General features: G+C 40.3%; 1 long non-coding RNA gene across 1 annotated transcript in view; it reads right to left on the reverse strand.

Annotated features, from left to right (window-relative positions):
• Positions 1 to 591: 591 nt before the first annotated feature.
• LOC144226919 (uncharacterized) overlaps positions 592 to 24,190 on the reverse strand; it is a 26,835-nt gene continuing 3,236 nt past the window's right edge. The window contains exons 2-3 of the long non-coding RNA XR_013333773.1: positions 19,482 to 19,595; positions 592 to 703 (exon numbers count right to left, since the gene is read on the reverse strand). This is a non-coding gene — a long non-coding RNA (uncharacterized LOC144226919). The remainder of the gene's footprint in view (positions 704 to 19,481; positions 19,596 to 24,190) is intronic.

A 24,190-nucleotide genomic window follows, 5' to 3' on the forward strand; every position in this document is an offset into this window, starting at 1 on the left:
TCAGGTGAAAAAAATTTTAATCCAGCTACCTCGTTCTCCTTCTTACCAGTACCCTACAAAACATCGGAAACCAAATATTTGAAGTATTTTGTCACTGAGCGTGTAGAGAAGTGGCATTCCTACCCCGCAGTACTTGATGGGAAAGGACACAGGCTCTGGAGCCGGATGACTGGGTTCTTAATCTTAGATCCATCACTTCCCATATGTGTAGCTTTGGCAAAGTTACTTAACCTTTAGGGGCCTCAGATTCCTTGTCTGTAAAGCAGCCATAAATAGGATTCTTATGATGATTAATGAATCCATACATACAAAAGGACTTAGAAGAGTCCATAGCAAGGGCTCAGTCAGTGTTAGTGACTGTCATGAGCTCTGGTGTGAAGGAAGATACACTGGGACAATTTTACTGGGATATATAGGCAGACTGGAGAGGTATTATATATATTTGGAAGTCAGCTCTAATATGGGGCAAAAAATTATTCAACTGCCACCCAAGAAAATTATATCTTCTTTTATAACAGAAAACATTTAGGCTATTTATAAGAATGTGTAATATAAAAGCATAGAACACATTTAAAGTATGAGAAGAGCAAGAATAGGGACATAAACGTACTGGAGAAGAGTCTAGTACAAAAATGCCTACATGGCAACTTAGGTACGTGCAATGGGTGGACCACACGTTTGTCTTCAAGCTTCCTGGAAATCACTGCCAAAAAAAAAAAAAAAAATCAGCGACAAGATGAAAACAGGCCAATTATCCAGGAGAAACACAGTTACTTACACAATTACACCACTGTAATTGTGGTCGGCAGGTCAGTTTAGGAAGAGGATATACAACGTCTTGGGCAGCTTTTTGGCAAAGGAGCTACTGGGTTTCTCAGGGCTGTTCCGATAACATTCCTCAAATCAGCACCCCAAGGGCATTTCAGTAAAGCACTTCTAGGGGGAGATGGATTGTGGGGCCGGGTGCTTTGCTGCCTGTCTGTCTTGTCTCATCGAGAGGAAGATTTTATGTTACCTGCAATGTCCATAACTTTTCATTTGAGTTGTTTGGTTTCTTTTCTTTTTTCTTTCTTTCTTTTTAAATGTTTATTATTTTGAGAGAGAGAGACAGAGCATGAGCAGGAGAGGGCCAGAGCAATAGGGAGACACAGAATCTAAAGCAGGCTTCAGGCTCTAAGATGTCAGCACAGAGCTCAGTGAGGGGCTCAAACCCATGGGCTGTGAGATCATGACCTGAGCCAAAGTCAGATGCTTAACCGACTGAGCCACCCAGATGCCCCGTGTTTGGTTTCTTAGAAGCCATTTGCAACTGTTTTCTCATTTAATCCTCTGAGACAGGGATCATTAAACCCATCTTACAGATAAAGAAACTGAGTCTAAGAGTGGTTGGACAGCAAGAAAATGGTGAGAGAGGATTGAGGTGCTGGCTCCCTGAGCTCATCTGGACCTTCAGCCCTGACCCAGAACCAGACATCTCAGAGTCCTGCTTCCTCTGCCTTACTGCACAGTCATCTTTTTATCCATCAACCTCTGATTTTTATGCCTGCAACTCCATTAAAATTGCTCTGGCAAAAGATGATATTTTGTTATCAAATCCAGTGACCTTTTTCTCAGTTTCCTTTTTTTAAAAATTTGAAACAATCAGTTATTTACTCTGTGGCATTTTGTTTTCCTTTGGTTTGGGGAAAACTAGAAACTCCTGGACATCTTCCTACTTCCCTACTGCTTCTGCTCACAAGCCCCTATGAGCAGCTCCTCCACCTACCTAACACATGTTGGGTCCCCAGGGCATCACCTCTGGCCCTCTCTTCGCACTCCCTGAGAGAGCCAATCCTCTCTGACAAATCAGCCACCATTCTGAAAACAGCAATTCCCAAACTTAAAGTCACATCCTGTATGAGGCCGAGTTCTAAGATCAGGATGTGTGGAAAAATAACATTTCTTCAACATGAGACTTGTTCATTGCTTTCTCAGTGGCATAAGAGAAAACTGGCTCAGATTTGGAGCCATTATGTAGAAAAAGACACTTCCTTACAGATGGGAATGACACTTGCAGTAGTGAGGTGTTCATGTGGTGAGGACATACAAGGGAAATGAGACCACCTGGAGGAGGAGAGGCTCATACCTCCATTTCACAACCTGTTTAGAGCCTACAGGTATGTGTGTGGGGGGAATGGAAGAAAGGAAATTAAATAACTCTTCCCTTATTTATTTATTTAAGCTTATTTATTTTGAGAGAGAGAATGGAGGAAGGGAAGGGGGAGGGGGGAAAAGAGAGAGAGTCAGAGAGAGAGAGAGAGAGAGAGAATCCCAAACAGGCAATGCACTGTCAGTGCAGAGCCTGATGTGAGGCTCCATCCCATGAACTGTAAGATTATGACCTGAGCCAAAATCAAGAGTCAGATGCTTAACTGACTGAGCCACCNATGTATTTCTTATCTGTGTAACATTCCAAGGTAGGTCAGGAGGTGGAAGGTGAAATGGGGTACAGGAAGTCCCCTCTACAAAGTCATTCAGGGATCCAGATTCAAGAAGGTTCTGCCATCTTCTAGGTAGCTTCCAAGATTGCCGTGATGTCAGCATGCAATCAGAAGAGGGGGCAGAGGAGAGCATGGGGCACATCTATGTTTTAGCATCGCATCACTTCTGTTCCCAGTCCACTGGGCCACCTAGACACCAGCGGAAGAGTTCACATCCCAACACGAAGTCTGCACCATGGGAGGGAGCATATACTGCGTTTTGATGGAGAGGTCACCGTCTGTCATTCACCTTCCTCCCCGTTCCCAATTTGTTCTTCAATATTTTCTGAGTCTCAATTTTCGCTTTTGTAAAAAGAACCGACAATTGTGCTCTTCACAGCGTTTTTGTGAAAAATGAGAAAACCTGCGTAAAGCAATTAGAATGTGTCTGACTTCCAGTTGATGTTCACAAGTGGGTTAACTATTATTGTTATTAATTAGTTGCAAAATTTCATCAGTTGCCCATTACACCAACCTAGAAACTCTCTTCCCTCATCAGAACTGCCAATCAGTTGGTGAGTCCTACTTACCTAATTAAAAAGTACATATTTATGTGTCTTTAAATGCAAGAAACATATGTTTCTGATAAGAAAATCAAAACATATGGATTCGGATATTTTTAAAAAAGAAAACAACAGCCACTCTCCCTGGGGGATCCAATGTATTTATATGGCTTCAACTGCCATCTTTAAAACGGGTCCAAATGCCAGATAGACTTAACAGATATGTTCAGAACATTCCATACTAAAACAGAAGAATACACATTTTTTTCAAGTGCATGTGGGGCATTCTCCAGAAGAGATCACATATTAGGCCACAAAACAATCCTCAGCAAATTCAAGAAAATTGAAGTCATACCATGCCCCTTTTATGACCACAATGCTAAGGGACTAGAAGTTGACCACACACACACACACACACACACACACACACACACACACATACAGAGTCTGGAAATAGCACAAATACCTGGAGGTTATGTAACATGCTACTAGACAATGAATAGATCAACCAGGAAATAGAAGAAGAAATAAAAAATACATGGAAACAAATGAAATGAAAACACAATGGTTCAAAACCTTTGGGATGCAGCAAAAGTGGTCTTCAGAGGGCACTATAGAGCAATACAGGCCTACGTCAACAAGCAAGAAAAATCACAAATAAACAAGCTAACTTTACACTTAAAGGAGATAGAAAACGAACACAAACAAAACCTAAAACCTGCAGAAGGAAGGAATAAAGACTAGAATAGAAATAAATGATATAGTAACTAAAAACCAATAGAAGAGATCAATGGACCGAGGAGCTGGTTTTTTGAAAAAATTAATAAAATTGATAAGCCAGACTTAGAAAAAGAAAAGAGAAAGTATTTCAAATAAATAAAATCACAAATGATAGAGGAGAAATAACAATCAACACCACAGAAATACAAACAGTTATAAGAGAATAGATGAAAAACCATATGCTAACAAATTGGACAACCTAGAAGAAATGGTTTAATTCCTAGAAACATATCAACTACCAAAACTGAAGTAGGAAGAGATAGAAAATTTGAACAGAGTGATAACCAGCAAAGAAATCAAACCAGTTATCAAAAAACTCCCAACAAACAAAAGTCTAGGGCCAGATGGCTTCGAAGATGAATTCTACCAAAAATTTTAAGATTTGATTTATATTCTTCTCAAACTATTCCAAAAAATAGAAATGGAAGGAATATTTCCAAATTCCTTCTATAAGGCCAGCATTACCCTGATACCAAAACCAAATAAAGACACCAATAACAAAGAGAACTACAGGCCAGAATTTCTGATGAACATAGATGCAAAAATTCTCAACAAAATACTAGCAAACCAAATCCAACAATACATTAATAAAATCATTCATTATGATCAAGTGGGATTCATTCATGAGTTGCAAGGGTGGTTCAGTATTAGCAAATCAATCAACGTGGTCCATCACATTAATAAAAGAAAAGATAAGAAGGATCATTTCAATAGGTCATTTCAATAGATGCAGAAAAAGCATTTGACAAAGTACAACATCCATTCATGATAAAAACCCTCAACAAAGTAGGGTTAAAGTGAACATACTTCAATATAATAAAGGCCTTATTTGAAAAACCCACAGCTAATATCATTCTAAGTGGGGAAAAACTGAGAGCTTTTCCTCTATGATCAGGAAAAAGACAGGGATGTCCACTCTCACCACTTTTATTCAGCATAGTACTGGAAGTCCTAGCTGCAACAATCAGACAACAAAAAGAAATCAAATGCATCCCATAAGCAAGGAAGAAATAAAATTTTCACTATTTGCAGATGACACGATACTGTATATAGGAAACTCAGAAGACTCCACCAAAAAGTTGCTAAAACTGAAAAATGAATTCAGTAAAGTCACAGGATACAAAATCAATGCACATAAATCTGTTGCATTTCTACACGTCAATAATGAAATAGCAGAAAAAAGAATTAAGGAATCAATCCCATTTACAATTGCACCAAAATAGTAAGATAGCTAGGAATAAATAGGTGAAAGATCGGTATACACTTTGAAAAGTATAAAACATAAAATACTGATTAAAGAAATTGAAGAGGCACAAAGACGTGGAAAGATATTCCCTGNTGAGGGGCTCAAACCCATGGGCTGTGAGATCATGACCTGAGCCAAAGTCAGATGCTTAACCGACTGAGCCACCCAGGTGCCCCTATTATTTAGTTAAGACCAAGCATGCAGAAGTGAATTTGTGTGCATTAACAATGACTCCATGTGTCTCTTGTCTGTCCACTGAATATTTTCACGTGGTCCCCCAAGATTTCAAACTCAACACATCCAATATTTCTCATCTTTATTTCACACTAGTTACTTAGGTATAGTAAATACCTGCTCTATAGTATTGCTGTTATAAAGATACTCCCAATTTTAGTGCCTTAATCAATACAAATGTATTTCTTTTTTTTTTAATTTTTTTTTATGTTTTATTTATTTCTGAGAGAGACAGCATNTGAACATACTTCAATATAATAAAGGCCTTATTTGAAAAACCCACAGCTAATATCATTCTAAGTGGGGAAAAACTGAGAGCTTTTCCTCTATGATCAGGAAAAAGACAGGGATGTCCACTCTCACCACTTTTATTCAGCATAGTACTGGAAGTCCTAGCTGCAACAATCAGACAACAAAAAGAAATCAAATGCATCCCATAAGCAAGGAAGAAATAAAATTTTCACTATTTGCAGATGACACGATACTGTATATAGGAAACTCAGAAGACTCCACCAAAAAGTTGCTAAAACTGAAAAATGAATTCAGTAAAGTCACAGGATACAAAATCAATGCACATAAATCTGTTGCATTTCTACACGTCAATAATGAAATAGCAGAAAAAAGAATTAAGGAATCAATCCCATTTACAATTGCACCAAAATAGTAAGATAGCTAGGAATAAATAGGTGAAAGATCGGTATACACTTTGAAAAGTATAAAACATAAAATACTGATTAAAGAAATTGAAGAGGCACAAAGACGTGGAAAGATATTCCCTGCCCATAGATGGGAAGAACAAATATTTTTAAAATGTCTATGTTACCCAAAGCAATCTACATATTCAATACAGTCCGTATCAAAATACCACCAGCATTTTTCACAGTGCTAGACCAAACCTAAAATGTATATGGAACCACAAAAGACCCTGGATCGCCAGAGCAATCTTGAAAAAGTAAAGCAAAGCTAGAGGCATCACAATTCCAGACTTCCAGTTTTATTACAAAGCTGTAGTTATCAAAACAGTATGGTATTGACACAAAAATAGACACAGATCAATGAACAGAAAACTCAGAAACGAACCCACAATCATATGGTTGATTAATCTTCAACAAAGCAGGAAAGAATATCCAATGAGAAAAAGACTGTCTCTTTAACAAATGATGTGGGAAAACTGGACCACTTTTTTATACCATACACAGAAATAAATTCAAAATGGATTAAAGAAAATGTGAGACAGAAAACCATAAAAATCCTAGAAGAGAACACAGGTAGTAATCTCTTTGACATCAGCTGTAGCAACTTCTTTCTTTCCTTCTTTTTAAAATTTTAAGAACCTTTTAATTTTTTTTAAAGTTTATCCATTTTGAGAGAGGGAGGAGGGGAGGGGCAGAGAGGAGAGGGAGAGAATCCCAAGCAGGCTCCACATGGAGCCTGGGTTCTGACGTGGGGCTCGAACCCACGAGCCCTGAAATCATGACCTGAGCTGAAATCAATGATTGAGCCATCCAGAGGCCTCTTTAGCAACTTCTTTCTCATCTTGCCTCCTGAAACAAGGGAAACAAATGCAAAAATAAACTATAGGACTTCATCAAAATAAAAAACTTTTGCTCAGCAAAGGAAACAATCAACAAAAGTAAAAGGTACCAAATGCGAGAAGATATTTGCAAATGACAGATTTGATAAAGGTTAGTATCCAAAATATATAAAGCACTTATATAACTCAAAACCCAAAAAACAAACAATCCAATTAAAAAGTGGACGGAAGACATAAATAGATATTTTCCCAAAGAAGACATCCAGATGGCCAATAGACACATGACAAGATGCTCAATATGTTATCATCAGGAAAATACAAATCACAACTGCAATGAGATATCGCCTCACACCTGTCAGAAGGGCTAAAATGGACAATAGAAGAAACAACAGGTGGGGATGTGGAGAAAGGGGAACCCTCTTGCATTGGTGGTGGGAATGCAAACTGGTGTAGCCACTGTGTATGGAGGATGGAGTTTGGTATTTCTTCAGAAAGTTAGTAGTCAGGGCGCCTGGGTGGCTCAGTCGGTTAAGCGTCCAACTTTGGCTCAGGTCATGATCTCACGGTTTGTGGGTTCGAGCCCCATGTCGGGCTCTGTGCTGACTGCCAGCTCAGAGCCTGGAGCCTGTTTCAGATTCTGTGTCTCCCTCTCTCTCTGACCCTCCCCTGCTCACGCTGTCTCTCTCTCAGAAATAAAATAAAACATTAAAAAAAAAAACCACACAGAAAGTTAGTAGTCTTCCTATATAAGAACGTTCACATGTTCCTCTTGAATTTCATTCCTGTGTTTAGCTCCTAGTTTGAGGTCACAGAAAAATAAAGTCGGCCAAAACCCACTAAGCAACTCCTCTCCCCTGTCGTCACAGTTATTGGTTGGCGTCTGTCAGATGAAAATGGCTGCCCTATGAATTTCTTCTAATTTCCTCTCGTGACCAAGCCAGTGAAGATTCCAGAGTATGACATCCTGGCTCTTCGAGTGTGGTTCCTGGGGTCCCCACACCTTCCTGCTTTTTATTCTGAGCGGCAGGTGGCGCTGTACCCAAGTCTGGAAAGATGTTGAGGGAAAATGCGCTCAGGCTTCCAGCAAAACCCTCCCTTAGTCGAATAGGCAGGCCCACCCTCCTCTTCCGGCTTGAGTGCTCACAGCGAGTGTGAACTGGTTCCAGACGTCATGGCAGAAGCTGGCTTATGACTGAACTCGCTTCCTTGTCTCCTGGGTGCACAACTGGACTGTATTTCCTGGTTTCTGTTGTAGTGACTAAGCTGTGGCCAGTGCGTTGTGGGAGAAAGTGATCTTCCCATTTCCAGGCCTGGCCGTGAAGGTCTCCTTTGCTTTCCCCCTCTTCTGGCCGGGTGTCAATGACCACGACGACCCTGGAAAACCATAGGATGAAGGTAGCAGAGCTGGCACAAGCCTTTTGTGCGTCCTTTTGTGACTGCATTGAGCTGGGTACCCTCGCTGATTTGGACCCACATTGGGGTGCTACCTGAGTAAGAATTACCGAAGTCTTCTATGCCTGAATCTGGCTGGGGGACCTACTCCCTGCCCTCACGGAGCTTACGGCAAAGCAGAGGGAGACAGAAACACAGATGATCAACTAGTTATTGGCACTGATACTGAGTGTGAGACACAACAGTGGGAACAATCCATTTTTCAAAGCTTAAACTGAGTCTATAAGCCGGGTAGATGTAATCAGTAGCTGGAGGGGATTGCAGGGGAAGAGCCAAAGCATTCCACGCAGGGGAGAGGTGCACAAAGGCAGGAGTGGGGAATCGGGAGTGTACACAGGAGGAATGCAAACACTCTGCAATAGCCGAGCTGAGAGCAGGCAAACCAGGTGAGGCTCACCTTGGCTGAGTCCCGTATTCTTTTTTTTTTTTAATGTTTTATTTTATTTTTGAGAGATAGAGACAGCGTGAGCAGGGGAGGGTCAGAGAGAGAGACAGAGTTACAGAATCCGAAACAGGCTTCAGGCTCTGAGCTGTCAGCAAAGAGCCAGACGTGGGGCTCAAACCCACTAACCATGAGATCATGACCTGAGCCAAAGTCGGACGCTTAACCGACTGAGCCACCCAGGCGCCCCGGCTGAGTCCCGTATTCTTAGCTCCACTACCTGGCTATGTTCGGTGCCATGCTGTGCCAGATGACACTGTGAGGGCTGTGACTTTGGAGCCTGCCCACACACCTTACGAGGAACAAATGAAGCAGCTCCTATTTTGATCTGAGTGGTGTAGAAACGAAGTGACAGGTTCACGTTTGTAAGTGATGTCACAATGACGAGTCAACATCCTTCACTTGTGGACGTGGTAATCCTGTTTCTATCATCTCGTTTTTCTAAAAAGCATTAACATGGGCTCTGTGTGCTTTTATTACATAAGTCAACCATCCAGTGTTTTTCTGTCTCTAGTTTTAACCCTCCAACCTACAGAAACAGACACAAAAATAAAAACAAGTAACTCCGTTTTCAGACTGCTGGTATTAGAGAAAGAAAAATGAGTTGTTATCTGAGAGTGGAGGCAAACGCCCTTCCCTCTGACTCCACTTCCCATTTTAGGGGTGAGGAGTATCCAAAATTGGGTGTGCAAGAAGATCCATTGAGGGGCAGGAAAAAACCTAATGGAGCTTCTATTTAAAAAAAAAATNTAACCGACTAAGCCACTCAGGCGCCCCATGATCTCTGTGTTTTTTAAAAAAAATCTAGCAGTAGTTAATATATAATGAATGCAGATGAATGATGTGTAAATAAAAATATGTATATGGATAAAATGAGCTAAGCAATCAACAAAGTTTGGAGAATTTCACTAGTAGTCTGCATGTTCCAGGTTTCTACAAGAGTCCGGCAGGAGGGGCCCTCCTGTCCTGACCCTCAGGTGAGGGGCTGAATACCTCCTGTGGGAGGAGCCTAGGAAGGTGAGCCCCTCCTGTCTCATCCCCGGCAGCACATTCCTTGGCTCTGGTCCATTTCTGCTTTATCTTGTCCTGGCAGAACTTGTGGTCCTGAACTGCTTTCCCTCCTGTCTGGTGACTCCACTGTTACCTTTCCGCTATGGTCCCCAGCCCTAACTTCCCCCTGGGCGGGGCCAGCGAGCCTTCTCTCTCTCAGGCACACCACCTCCTGACCTCCTGCCCGCGACTTCCAGCAGCCAGCTGCCTGCTTCTACGCCAGCCCTGCCTTGGCAATATCTTAATGGATTCGTGCTCTTCCTAGTGAGTGTCTCTCTGATTTTGAAGGGATGGTGATAATACAATAACAGTGCCATTTGTGTGTCTGCTGGTGCCCTGTGCTTTACACGATAATCTCCAATGCTGATGACTTTGTAAAGGGTGGGCTAGAATTCTCACTTTGGGGACGACACAATTGAGGCTGAGACTGAAGCCCAAATATCTGAGCTGGAATTTGTAGACAAATGACTCATCTTCTACCAAAACCTGAATCTTTCTGCCACACCCCAGGGCTTTTCTCGCCAGTACCCAGCATGGGGTGGGGGTGCGGGGAGGGAGGTAGTTCTATTAATGTCAGATCAATGCTGAAGTGGCCTTCCTCGGTGAGAAGTATCCCCTTCTTCTCCAAGCAATCTAATTTGCAGGCTGTGATCAAAATAGATAGATAAATAAAATTTGTTGGTTGGAAATACCTGAGGTACATCTGAGGCAGAGTCAGAATAGTAATCCAAAGGAATTCTAACGTCTGCAGCTTTGGGTGGTGCACATATTGCCCAGGGCCCAGAAATGACCCATGGGTTCTTCCCTTCTACAGGCAGTCCCTGTGGGTGCAGCAGCCTAGCTTCACCGGCCAGGCCTGCTGATGCACTTCCCTCTGTCATAGGACTCGTAGGCACAGCCACATCCACATCCACAGGCTGAAAACAGACCCAGCCCCCCGCCCCCCCCCTTCATGAGCATCTGGGGCCATGACAGAATGTTTCTCTCCACTCTCCCTCATACCCAGGTTCACACCTGGGCTGATTTCCCGATTTCACTTTTCCACCTTTTAGGTTTGCGGTTGCCTCTCCGGCAGAATCAACACAACAGATTTATGCAAAATGCTGTGGGTTTGGACCAGGAAGTCTCCTTGGGCGACACGTTTATTCTATGCTTCTCTCCCTCACCCTTAGCTACTACCTGGAAGAGCCGATGGAGAGGAAACCCGCGTTTCTTGGGGAAATAGGCAGAGGCATGCTGAAAATCTGCTAGAGCTGTCCTCCACACCTGGGATACATTTAATCAGAACATAATGCGTCCGCTGCCCAAGAACAGGGTGGGGGTCCCTTCTTTGCCAAGGGAAACCGAACAGCCCCTGACTGCCAGTACGTTTGCCCCCCACAGGATGGCGACAGGTTGGTGATCGAGGGTTTTGGAAAGTTCTTTCCTTCAAATGAGGATGCAGCTGATGGTCCTGCTGTGTGTTGCTTATTTCCAAGCACTTCAGGGGCGGCTTTCTCCAAACTGTAGCTCCCAGAATCTGAGACCTGGAGGGTTGAGGGCTCTTATTTTGATTATATTTCCACTGCTCACTCCCTCTTAAACTGCAGGCCAACCATTTGATTTCTGCTGCCTTTGTCCTCCCATAAAAGGGATTTGGGGGCATAATTCTTCAAGAAATCTCAAGTGGTTTTAATCAAAAACTAGTTTTGATTCTTCATCTCTTTTCTTGNACGTGAGATCTCCCCTCTTTGACCAGTTTTGAAGGTCACAATTCCTAAGTATTGTGACCTATGAGCATAATATTGTACAGATCTCTGTGGGTTTTTTTTTTAATGTTTTTTTATTTATTTCTAGGAGAGAGAGAGAGAGAGAGACAGCGGGAGCAGGGGAGGGTCAGAGAGAGAGGGAGCCACAGACTGAAACAGGCTCCAGGCTCTGAGCTGGCAGTCCNGGATTTGGGGGCATAATTCTTCAAGAAATCTCAAGTGGTTTTAATCAAAAACTAGTTTTGATTCTTCATCTCTTTTCTTGCGGCTATTTTGAGTTTTGTTCTCCTTGGCTTCCGGAGGCTTACGAAAACACATTAGTTTCCAGTTTCACAGGTGAGAGCAGAGGTTTCCAAAGAGCAAAGTGGATTCTGGCTGAGGCTGAGTCAGTAATCAGCTTTGTTGGCCTTTGGCTGTACCCAACTTGCATGCTCTGAGGAGATGTGTAGAGTGAATGTACACACAGAAAATAGCATCACGGTTCCTGTATTCCAAGAAGAAAGATGCTCTACAGTCTCATTCTCCAACCTTCTTTTCCAGCAGGTACTGACCAGTTTGTTTGTATTTTGAGCTCTAGACAAGAATGGAGGGTCTAACTCCTACACTGTTGGTGGGCATGTAAACTGGTACAGCCCATCTGGAAAACAGTGTGGAGGTTCCTCAGGAAACTAACAATAGAACTCCCCTATGACCCAGCAATAGCACTGCTAGGAATTTACCCAAGGGATACAGAAATGCTGANATGTACACACAGAAAATAGCATCACGGTTCCTGTATTCCAAGAAGAAAGATGCTCTACAGGCTCATTCTCCAACCTTCTTTTCCAGCAGGTACTGACCAGTTTGTTTGTACTTTGAGCTCTAGACAAGAATGGAGGGTCTAATGGGATCTCCATGCTAACCAAAAATGTTGAGAGCTTGTGTATAGAATACTGACTCATTTATAGCTTGTCATCTTGTAGTCTTCTGGTGAATAAAGGGAAAGGGGAACCAGGCACATTTTTGTGTTTCTTTAGTGGTGATCTTTAGAGGGGTCAGATGCCTAAGATGTCACAAATCATGAGCCACATCAGGGGACCTGGCCCTCATTCCCATGCTTTTCTCTCCAGCTGTGACACATGAAGTTTGTCTACTCATAATCATCATTATTATACAGCTGATTCTTCATGTTTTGCAATGAAAAGATGGAAAATTCAAATGATATGGTTAAAATCCACATGGCTCTAGATATAATGAAAAACAGTCATGTACTGAGACACAGTGTCTCTCTTACACACATATACACATCCCACTCATCTATGTTTGGGTTTTTACTTTGCATCTGATTATAATCTTCTTTTGGCTTGTTCTGTACTGCCAATAACCAGGGGACCCAGAAGGACAGCTGGGAAAGCAGCAAGATGACCATCTATGTGTCCTTCTTTGAGCACTTTCAAGTTCATGGCCACAGTGGGTGCAACAGCACAGAAACCTTCCTGTTATATTGGAACCTCCATCTAAGGATGGATTAACCCAATAGGAAAGCTACAGCAAAAGGCAATACTTCCTTAGTAGGTAACCATCAATGGAACAAAACAGTCTTAGGTCTTGGTCCCTCTGGAGTGTTTTCAAGAGATCATGGTTGTCATGAATAAGTCAGGTCATGTAGACAAGACACAGGAGATTCAGCTTGGAGCTCTTAGGACCAGAGCAGATTACTAATGTCTCTTTATATATAACCAGGTATTCTTTGGAGGAGAAGATGGGACTGGATCAAGTTCATTTGGGAAATTCTGCATTAAACAAACAGGTTTCGTCAGCCTTTAATACTCAGATTTTATTGTGGAACTCTTAAGAGGGGAAAATACTAGGAAGCTTTTCCCAAACTTTTCTGACCCCGAAGTTCCTCTTCACTGGGAATCTCTAACATTTCAAAGGGCACTAAAATCCCACACAACCCGCTTTGGAGAATGCCATTTGGAGAAGTCAGGGAAGCCCCAGCTGTCCAGGGTCACCAGCTCCCCTGAGACTCAGGTCCTAGCTCAGTGGGCTTCTCATTTGGGTACCCACATCCTTGTGGATGCACCAACCCTTGTTAAGAGTCCAAATTCTAGGTTCATCACTTTCATGGGCACACTTTCCCCTAACTGTTCTGCCATTCCTGTAGCATTAAGTGCCCCCTTTCTGTTCTTGCACAGAGGCTGTTTAATATAACAGGAGGGTCCTCTCCCTCCCCTCTACTTGTGATTCTGCATTGTCCCGAAGTAGGCAAATCTCGGGGGTGCCTGGCAAATGCTGTTTTTAAAAGACATTGGATGAGTCTATTGACTGAGTAATTTTTTTACAATTCAGATGGTTTCTAATTCTTTGCTTTAATGCAAATTGAGGGAAGACCTAATTGAGTTGTAAGAGAATTAGATCAATAATAATAATTTTGCTGATAGATCACCATGTCGGAAGGGTCTTGGTAATTGACATAGCTATGATAAAATTCCTTCCATTCTAATTTTGCTTCTATAAAGAGTCTTGTTGTGCTTACAATAATTGTAATAATAATTGCAAGATGGGAATAATGTTGATGAGAAACCTCATCTATTTTAGTAAGAAGTTTGGTGAAGAGTAGTTTTTCCAATAAAATTTTACCTTTTACAGTGAATAATTTTTTTATAAAAATTGTATTTGTTATTTTCATAAATTGTGTATAAATAATAATTATAATGACAATTCAGTCCAGAAATATTTCTTTGATACCTAGAGCTATATAGTCATAGGAAATTTTAGACACTAATTTCAAATTAATTAAAATGTGCACAATTAATTTCAAGTTACATATATATTTTTATTTCAGATAATTATGCTTAATCATTAAAAGGGTTTCAGACATAAAATATCACATTATCATACATTCATATGGGGAAAGTGGAATGGAGATATAACCTCAGGAGTAAATGAAATAATATTTTGCTTGTTGGTGTATATTTAAAATGAATTATGGGGGCTCCTGGTGGCTCTACTGATTAAGCAACCAACTCTTGGTTTTGGCTCCAGTCATGATCTCAAAGTTTGTGAGATTGAGCCCCAGGTCAGCTCCATGCTGGAGCCTGCTTGGGATTCTCTCTCTCTCTCTATCAAAATAAGTAAATAAACATAAAAAATGAATTATGGTAGCTGTCAAATCACTATGGTATCATATTGTACTGGAAACATTTGTGATGGTCATATGAGTTTTATTTTTTACCGTATGCCCATTCAGCAGAAGTTACATTCTTTGTAACTATTTAAACAATGAAGAAATATTCTAGATGTTAACTTTAAAGGGTGTGAGAAGACATGTAGTTTTTAATTATTTTCAGGGGTGACAAAGCAGGAAGTTGAAGTCTCTGTGTCCAACAGCCCATAAGGAGAAGGAAGAGATAGGGATCCAGAGATGGCAACATTTGGCCTGAATCAGCTTCAGGTTGTCCCTCCTGCCCCATGCCCATGTCACAATCCCTCCATCTATGGAGTCCTCTCTCTAGTCTGGCATCCGCATCCATTTATCCAGCTCTATGTCCTTCACGTCCCAACCCAATGCCCCGCCTTACCCCTAACCTCCTCCTCCCCCTCCTCTTTCTCTTCCTTCCCATCTTCCTTCTCCTCTCCTCACCAGCCGGCCCCAACACTCGTTCCCTTTAGACTTGGTAACCAGCCATGTTAACTTGACCTCGGGACACCTCCTGGTTTGCTGCCTCAAACTCCCCATCTCATTCTTGCCCTAATGCCAGACAGCCTCAGATGGTAGGAAGCCCACAGCTGGTCCTGGCCCTGAGCCCCAGTACACCCATCACCGTCTCAACAATGAGCATTAATTTGCAGGTTTGCAGTTTTCAGAGCCCTTCCCTCTTTATTGTCCCTCATTTGCTTGTTACCATAACCTGCCACGTTAGAGGAAGAAACTGGCACTCAGAGGATTTGATTGATTTGTAAGAAATGGTGGAGTTAATATTTAGATCTGAGTCATTTGTCTTCAAACTCTATGCTTTATCCATGACGTCTCAGTGGCTCTGGAGAGTCTTTTTTAGCTCAAGGTCAAGGCAAACCAGTTGGGATCTCCTGTGTCTGGAGTGGCCCACTTCTCAGTGCCCTTAGTGAGCCCACCCCTTGGAGAAGGTGGTGGCTGTTAGCACAGTGTCCTTGTCTGCTGGCCCCTCCTTGGGTTCTCCATCAAGATTCTCCACTAGAAACTTGGAATAGACTTACAGACAGCGAGAGGGAGATCAACACATATGCATACTTCATGTGGAGCAAGATATGATGGTGTGGAGCCAACACGAGATGACTATAAACAAACATTCACATAAAAATGCACAAGATGTGCTGTGAGTGGTGTTTTAGTCTGTATAGTTGTACCAGAAATAACACTTGGTTGGAAGTCAAAATACCAATCATCTAGCTTCAGTTTTTATTTTTAATTAAAGACAAAGACTTTTAGAAACCAAGAGAAGAAGTGCTAAATCTGTTTCAACTTAACTCAAGAAGCCTAAGTTAATAGGTATTTCTGGCTTGAATAAGTTAATTTTCACTATGTTTCATGTGTTATTTTTGAAAACTTTTGGGGGGAATTTTTTTTTTAAGTGCAGTCAGGCTGCTAGACCTATATATTAGAAAAATAACATATTACATTTTGGGGGCTTGATTTTTGGTTTCTCTGTGTGAGATATTTCATTGAGGCTGAACCTTCAAGAATGATATAAAGGTAATTGGGATTTCTAACAGTGATGGATTCTCCAGGTCATAAAGGAGTATATATGTAGTAGGTATATATATCTACTATATATAGATATATGGTGAAGAATTTTAGGCCTCTTAGCACACACAGAAATAATTTACTAAGGAAAGGACTGCAGTATTGTAAACAACCTGGGATCAGCCTCAACAACCATCTGAAAGTTCAAGTGTGCCAATGGCTAGCAGGTGAGCCACCCGGAACTTATTAAACCTGTTCTCAGTGGTTGGCTGCAGCTGTTTACTTCTGAGTTCAGCTCAACTTGATAGTTGCTCAGGCTCCACTGATAGCTGGGACCTGCTTGCTTTTGTCAGAGTTGATCTAGGGGTGGTGAACATGTTCACACAAGTTGACCTGGTTACAAATATTAAATTCGTGCATAGAACTTAAAAGCAAATCTGAGTGAAACAGTGGGCGGGGCTTTTCCCAAGCAAAATCTGGGTGACCTGAAGAACTTGAAGATGGTTGTCCCCTTGCTAATTCTCTCTGCTCACCTCTGGTTCTGATACACCCTCTGAAATGTCACTGAGCACAGGACAGACTTACCTGAACGTAGAACTTAATCCCTTTGTGGCTAAACTTTCAGATGGATGCACAGAGACTGTCACACTGGGAAGGAGGTTAGAGGTTATTTACCTGAGTGTAAATGACTACCCAGGGCCATTTGGGTCTCTAGGTGTTTGCAGCAGGAAAATATTTTTCTGTGAATCATTCCTATGCAGGAAACACAGCCTCCGGCCCTGGTCCCTACATATCAATAATGCATCTGCCACAGTTTCTGTGATGACATTTCCAAATACTGGGGAGAGGAGGAAAGGGTCTTAGGGCTTTTAGCTAACAATGCTGTATCCAGGGAGGTCACCAGGGTTCGACATGGGGAGTGACTTGCCTGAGGTCATAATGCAAATCAGTAGTGATGTCAGGTTTTTACTCTGACATCCATCAGCTGACTTTAAACTTTAAAAAAAATGTTTATATATTTGTGACAGACAAAGACGGAATGGTAGAGAAAAAGAGGGAGACACAGAATCCAAAATCCTAAGGCTCCAGGCTCTAAGCTGTCAGCACAAAGCTGGATGTGGGGCTTGAACCCATGAACCGTGAGATCATGACCTGACCTGAAGTCAAACACTTAAATGACTGAGCCACCCAGGTGCCCCTCATCAGTTGACTTTAATTACCCTGCTGCTATTATCCTTTTGTAAACAAGGAATTAATATACTAATTAATTTACTATTCACGGGCAGTGTTTGTGAAATGCTTTAAAGTCCTAGGCAAAAGATCCCAGATAACTATCCCAAATTATTTAGTATCTATTTATAGCACAGCGCACTATGAACAAGAACATAACTTACAGAATAAAAATTTACATTGTAATCCATTAGGGAAGTACTTTGTAGAAACAGATCAGAGATAGACAGAACCCAGCTGTGCCCCGACTAACAGCTGCCAGAGGCCAGGTCTGGAATATGCTCTTTACTCCTCGTCCCTTCGTGCTAAGCTCTAAGCCTGGCATGAAGCTGACAGTGAGCCAGTGTTTGTTCACTGGACCTGAGTCACAGGCATATTTTCGTTTGAGCTATTCTCCAGACGGTGTATCTTGGAGTTTCATTTCTAATTGCTCCAAGGGGCTCTGGTTCTGTCTCACTTAGATTGTGGTGAGGAAACTGGACCTCACAAGTAGCCTAGATTGAAACTAAAGGAGCCACCTTGAAAGCAGGTGTGCAAGAGGTGGCCCAAATGGGTCTTCGGGACTACTGAGTTACTGGGGAGGTGCGTAGAGCAGGCCCCCTTGCTATCCCATAAACCCCTCCCACCTGGGAGTTCTAGTGTCTTGAGGAAGACCCCGCCTGCCAATGCTCTGAGCTTCCTCGAACGAGATGCTGTACAAACATCATCCTGACTATTGTTTCTAATCTGCAGATCCTGGGCTCTGTGTCTGCAAATACAAAGAAAGGAATGGGACTGAGTAGACAGAAACAAATGCTTCTGAGGACCCAGGCTGCTTCTTGCTACGTGCCTTTCCAGCAAGAGACATTAAGCCCCTGCTTTTAAGCCTCAGCAAGTCCTATATATTTGTCTCTGATTGGAACTTCCTCTTTAGGAAATAAATACTGTTTTTCTCCCCCTTCAACAATCAACTTTTGTTCTTTCCCAGCAGAGCCCCTACACAGCCCCAGGCTGCTCTTTCTCATAACTAAGTTGTGGGGACACTCCTCTGGCTCTCCTGTGAAATCTGTTAGAGATCTCTCCTGGAAAGGCTGTGTCTTCGGATTCTAAGTGATCAGTTTCATCTTTCCACCTGGATCTAGGGCAACAGGGTCGTGTGGACACTCAGGTTATATACACTTGACTGTTTCCCTAAACGAGTGAAAACAGAATGCCCACAAGACCAAGGTATACTCCTTTGGGGTGTCTCAGCTGGCCAGAGTGTTCAAAGCATAAGAAATGGCTTTGCAACCAAATTCGGAGTGTGGCAATTTCTTCAAGACTATGAATCCATTTTCTTCAACTACCCAATGGCATGGGATGAACAGGGAAGAGGGAGGGGAATGTTCTAGTGTGAAAGAAATATAAGAGAGACATGAAGACATGTAATACCTTATACAGTGTTGCATCTAAACTTAATGGCAAAAAAGATTGCTTTAGATATTTGAGGAACTTTTATGAAGTTGGGTATCAGATGATTAATTTGTTGAGTGTGCTAATGACATTATGGTTATGTGCCAGAATAGTCTTTTCTTTTTACAGTCTATTGAAGTATTTAGTGGCAAAATGACTTGAACACTTGGACTTGTTTTAATCTATTCTAGCTTAAAAAAAGGTTACTATTGTTAAACAAGTATAGGAAAGTGTCGTTGATTATTGAAGCTGGATGATTGGTAGCTGGGTTTTTTTTGGGGGGGGGACATTTGAAATTCTTTATGAAAATAATTGAACAAAGAAAAAATTGAATATCATATAAAAATATGGGCATTTGTTGTGTGATAAAGCTTCTCAACATATGTAAGGCCTTTACTTTCTGTCTAGCTAAGAGAGAGCATGGTTTTCTAGAAATTGTCCAATTTAAACCCTTTGGCAAGGAGGTTTCTGTTTGCCAAGTTTGGTACAGTTTACCTGAAATTTAAAATCTATTTATTTTATAGATTTTCAAAAATGTTTTGGAGATACTGCTAAATTCATGGATGTCTACAGTTCAAAGGAGATAAAGTAGGATTCATGATAATACCTCTATTCCCCAGGGCAATCTGTTTCCCATGTTTTCCTTTTTCTTATTACTTCACGTTTGTGGATGGGCACTTCCTGATAGCGTTAGACACTTCAGCTTCTTTTTCTCTTCTCCCTAGGGGAAAAGGTTTTGTTTGCTTACGTATTTCCATTCAAGTCCATTTTCTGAAATGTCTTCCCAAGTGGTTTCAATTCCAGGGCACCTGTGGTCGAGGAACTGTGAATTGTATGTGAATGCTGACCATAGATGTTGTTCTTTTCTTTTTTAAAAAATAATATATATCTTATTGAGATTTAAATGGCAGATAACACTGTGTTCATTACATTGTAATGATTGACCATAAGCATGAATTGCTAAGTGGTCACCACAATAAGTTTAGTTAACACCCATCACCACACATAGTTAACAGCATTTTTTTCATGTGATAAGAATTTTTAAGATCTACACTCTCAGCAACTTTCAGATATATGACACAGTATTGTGAGCTGTGGTCACATGTTGTACATTACATCCTCAGGACTTATTTATCTCATAAATGACAGTTTGTATCTTTTGATGACCTTCACCCATTTCACCAACTCCTCCACCTTCTGCCATTGGCAACCACAATCTGTTCTCTATGAGTTTGGTTTTTGTTTTTTTGATTCCATGTATAAGTGAGATCATAACAATATTTTCTTTGTCTGATTTATTTCACTTAGCATAATGTCATTGAGGTCCATCCATGTTGTCCCAAATGACAAGATGTTCTTTTTTATGGCTAAGTAATATTCCGTTATTCCATATATTAAAATTATAATATTTATATATCACATTTTCTTTACCCATTCATCCATCAATGGACCATTAGGTGGTTTCTGTGTTTAGGCTATTGAAGCTGATGCTACAGTGGACATGGGGGTGCATATATGGTTTTGAGATAGCAATTTTCTTTCCTTGGAATAAATGCCCAGAGATAGAATTGCTAGATCATATGGTAGTACTATATTTAATTTTTTTGATGAACCTCCATATTATTTTCACTAGCGTTGGCCCCAATTTACATTCTGGCTAGTAGTGTACAAGGATTTCCTGTTCTCATATCTTTGCTAGCACTTATTTCTTATCTTTTTGACAGTTGCCATTCTAACACAGCTGAGGTGATATTTCACTGTGTTTTTGATTTGCATTTCCTTGATAATTAGTGATGTTGAACATCTTTTCACATATCTATTGGCCATTTGTATGTTTTTGGAAAAACGTCTGTTCATATTCTCTGCCTATTTTTTAATTTGATTGCTTTTTTTCCTATGGAGTTGTATGAATATTTATTTAGGATATTAACCTCTAATCCTTTATATGCTTTGCAAATATTCTCTACCATTTGGTAGGTTGCCTTTTCATTTTATCTATGGTTTCCTTTGCTGAGCAGAAGCTTTTAGTTTAATGTTGTCTCACTTGTTTGTTTTTGCTTTTTTTGCTTTCACTTTTGGTGTCAAATAAAAAATATCATTGCCAAGACTGATGTAAAGGAGATTACCTCCTATGTTTACTTTTAGGAGTTTTATGGTTTTAGGCCTTATATACAAATATTTAGACCATTTTGAGTTTATTTTTCTGTATACTATAAGAAAGTGATCCAGTTTTATTCTTTTGCATGTGGCTGTCCAGCTTCCCTAACACCATTTATTGAGGAAATGGCCCTTTTCCTGTTGCATAGTCTTAGCTCCATTGTCATAAATTAATTGGCCATATATGGGTGGGTTTTTTCCTGACTCTCTATTCTGTTCCATTCATCTATGTGCCTGTTTTTATGCCAGTACTATACTGTTTTGATTGCTAAAGTTTTGTAATATAGTTTGAAATCAGGAAGTGTGATGCCTTTAGCTTTATTCTTGCTCATGATTGCTTTGACTATTCTATTCCACACAATTCTCTTCCATACAAATGTTAGGATTATTTGTTCTATCTCTGAAAATGCCATTGTAGGGTTGACACTGGATTGTAGATTGCTTTGGGTAGTTGGACATTTTAGCCATATTAATTTTTCCCATCCACGAACAATGTATATCTTTCCATTTATTTTTGTCTTCTTCGCTGAAGACAGTTTTACTACTTCTTTTTCAATTTGGATGACTTTCAATTCTTTTTCTTGTCTGATTGCTATGACTAAGAGTTCCAGTACTACGTTGAATAAAAATAGTGAGAATGGACATCCTTGTCTTTTTCCTGATCTTAGAAAAGAAAAAACTTTTCATTTCCCATCACTGAATATGATTTTGAGTATGAGCACAAGCTATGGTATTATATTGAATTAGTTCCTCTATACTCACTTCATTGAAAGTTTTTATCATGAATAGATGTTGAATTTTATCAAACACATTTTCTGCATCTATTGAGATGACCGTATAATTTTTAACCTTCATTTTGTTAAAGTGTTGTATCATATTGGTTAATTTGTGGATGTTGAGCCATTCTTGCATCCCTGAAATAAATACCACTTGATTTTAGTGTATAATCCTGTTAATGTATTGCTGAATTTGGTTTGCTAATATTTTGTTGAGTATTTTTTTGCATCTATGTTCATCGAGGATATTGGCCTATAATTTTATTGTAATGTCCTTGTCTGCTTTTGGTATCGCGGTATTGCTGGCCTCCTAAAATGAGTCTGGAAGTATTCCTTTCTATTTTTGGAAGAATTTGAGAAAGACTGGTATTAGTTTTTATTTATTTAAATGTCTGGTAGAATCCCTCCATGAGGTCATATGATTTTGGATTTTTCTTCATTGGGGATTTTTTATTGATGATTCAGTCTTTTTACTAGGAATTGGTCTGCTCAGATTTTCTATTTCTTCATGATTCAGTCTTGGTTAGTTGTATATCTATAAGAATTTATTATTTTTTTCTAGGTTGTCAAATTAGTTGGCATATGTAGTATATGTAGTAAAACCTTGGTTTGTGAGCATAATTAGTTTTGGAAACACGCTTGTAATCCAAAGTACTCATATATAAAAGTGAATTTCAAGAACCATTGGCTCAGTTGTGATCATGTGACATTTGGTATCAGGTACTACTCACATTGCAAGCCATCACTCATTTATCAAGTTAAAATTTATTAGAAATGTTTGTTCATCTTTTGGAACACTCACAGAACAAGTTGCTCACAATCCAAAGTTTTACTGTAGTTGTTTATAGTAGTCTCTTACAATCCTTTTTTTTTTTTTTTTTTTTTTTTNTCTGAGCTGGCAGTCAGCACAGAGCCCGACGCGGGGCTCGAACCCACAAACCGTGAGATCATGACCTAAGCGAAAGCTGGAAGCTTAACCGACTAAGCCACCCAGGCGCCCCTCCCCTTCATTTATAATTTTATTTACTTGAGTCCTCTCTTTTTCTTTAAAAAACAATTTTTTTATTGTTTTATTTATTTGTGTGTGTGTGAAAGAGAGAGAGAGAGACAGCGTGAGCAGGGGAGGGTCAGAGAGAGAGGGAGGGAGACACAGAATCTGAAACAGTCTCCAGGTTCTGAGCTGGCTGTGAGCACAGAGACCAACGCGGTGCTCGAACCCACAAACTGTGAGATCATGACCTGAGCTGAAGTTGGACGCTTAGCTGACTGAGCCACACAGGAACCCCCGAGTCCTCTCTTTTTCCTGGTTAGTGTAGCTAAAGACTTGTCTATATTGTTCACATTTTCAAAAAAACCCTGCTTTTAGTTTTATTTTTTCTATTGTCTTTTTTCATTTCTATTTTATTTATTTCTACTCTGATCTTTATTACTTTTTTTCTACTAACTTTGGGCTTGGTTTCTAAAAATTTATTCTAGTTCCTTGTTAGGTTATTTATTTGAAATCTTTCTTTCTTCCTAATGTAGGTGTTGCATCCTATAAGTTTTAGTATGTTGTGGTTCATTTCCTTTGTTTCAAGGTATTTTTTGGTTTATCTTTTGATTTCTTATTTGACCCATTGGTTTTTGATAGCATGTTATTTAATCTCTATATATTTGTTAAATTACTAAGTTTTCTTCTTTTAATTAATTTGTAGTTTCATACCATTTTGGTTGGAAAAGATGTTTGATATAATTTCAATCTCAAATTTATTAAGACTTTTTTTTGTGGCTTAATGTATGATTTACCCTGGAGCATGTTTCATGCGTGCTTGAGAAGGATGTGTATTCTGCTGCTGTTGGATGAAAGGTTCTACAAATGTCTGTTAGTCCATCTGGTTTAATGTGTCATTGAAGTCTAATGTTTCCTATCAATTTTGTCTGGATGATCTATCTATTGATGAGAGTAGGGTATTGAAGTCCTCCACTATTATTATATTGCTGTCTACTTTTCCCTTTAGGTCTGTTAATATTTGCTTTCTATATTTAGGAGCTCCTTGGTATTCTTGATATTTTTAAAAATTCCTTTGGATTTTAATATGCCCTCCCCTTTTTAAAATGAAGCTTTATAGCAGTCACCCCCTTTTTTGGTAAGTTTATTTTTTTTTGGAGAGGGGGAGGGGCATAGAGAGAGGGAGACAAAAATCTGAAGCAAGCTCCAGGCTCTGAGAGCCTGATGTGGAGCTTGAACTTATGAACCAGGAGATCACAACCTGAGCTTAAGTTGGACTCTTCACCAACTGGGCCACCCAGATGCCCCAAACCCTCTCTTTTTTAAATTAAAAAAAATTTTATTTTAGAGAGAGAGATAGAGGAAGAGAGTGGCGGGGGGGGGGGGAAGTTTTTA

This window comes from Crocuta crocuta, unplaced genomic scaffold (assembly GCF_008692635.1).
Source record: "Crocuta crocuta isolate KB4526 unplaced genomic scaffold, BGI_CrCroc_1.0 scaffold32, whole genome shotgun sequence".
Taxonomy (NCBI): domain Eukaryota; kingdom Metazoa; phylum Chordata; class Mammalia; order Carnivora; family Hyaenidae; genus Crocuta; species Crocuta crocuta.